Below are 1046 nucleotides of genomic sequence, written 5' to 3' on the forward strand. Positions count from 1 at the left end.
TGGCTCAGTGGTAGAGCGCTTGCCTTGCATGCCTGAGGCCCTGGGTTCGATTCCTCAGCACCACATAAGCAAAAAGAAAAAAAGCCGGAAGTGGCGCTGTGGCTCAGGTGGTAGAGCTCTAGCCTTGAGCTGAATTGCTGAGGGACAGCGCCCAAGCCCAGAGTTCAGGCTCCATGACCGGACCAAAAAAAAAAAAAATACACACATGAAAACACACACAAATACAAGTAAAAAATGCATGCATATACGTTATGTAAGGCAACCATTCATTCTGTATACTGAGTAGTGTGAACATAGAGTGGCTAAGAAACAAACTCAAAAAAGTATACTTTGGTCAGTAGTTTATGCTTGTAATCCTGGCTATTCAAGAGGCTGAGATCTGAGGGTGGCAGTTTGAAGCCAGCCTGGTCAGCAAAGCCTATGAGACTCTTATCTCTAGTTAGGCACCAAAAACTGGAAGAATTGGAGCTGAGGGTCAAGTGATAGAACAATCGTCATGAGTTTATGCCCTAGTATCAAGAAAATCAAATCAAATAAGATCAAATCAAATGTTCCTGGGTGCAACTTACATATCCTGCTTATGAGAACCAAAAGTCAATAATCAGGACCAATAGAAGGTGCTCTCAATGATCAGCTTATGTATATATTTGAGTATATATATATATTTCAAATTGTCAATATTAACATATAAATTTTGACAGAAGAGATTATATCAATTGATCCTTTTGCTGGTTAATATGAATTCTTCTGTCTGGGCTAGATTTGAACCTGTGATCTCAACCTCCAGAGTAGCTAGGATTGCAGGTGTAAACCACCAGTTCCTAGCTACTTAGCATAATTTTAGCCATTTGCCATTTAGGGGAATTATTTTTAACTTGGAATCTAGCAACTGTAGCTTAAGTTTTATACATGGAGATAGTGTAACCCTATGAGGGACATTTCCTATTCAAACCCTAGTAATCTTTCTACAAATAATAAACATTATCAGAAAGAAATAAGATTGGCTTTGGTAACTTTACTATTTTTCCCCATCCTAACATGCATTC

Source organism: Dipodomys ordii, unplaced genomic scaffold (genome assembly GCF_000151885.1).
Source record: "Dipodomys ordii isolate 6190 unplaced genomic scaffold, Dord_2.0 Scaffold4144, whole genome shotgun sequence".
NCBI classification, from domain to species: domain Eukaryota; kingdom Metazoa; phylum Chordata; class Mammalia; order Rodentia; family Heteromyidae; genus Dipodomys; species Dipodomys ordii.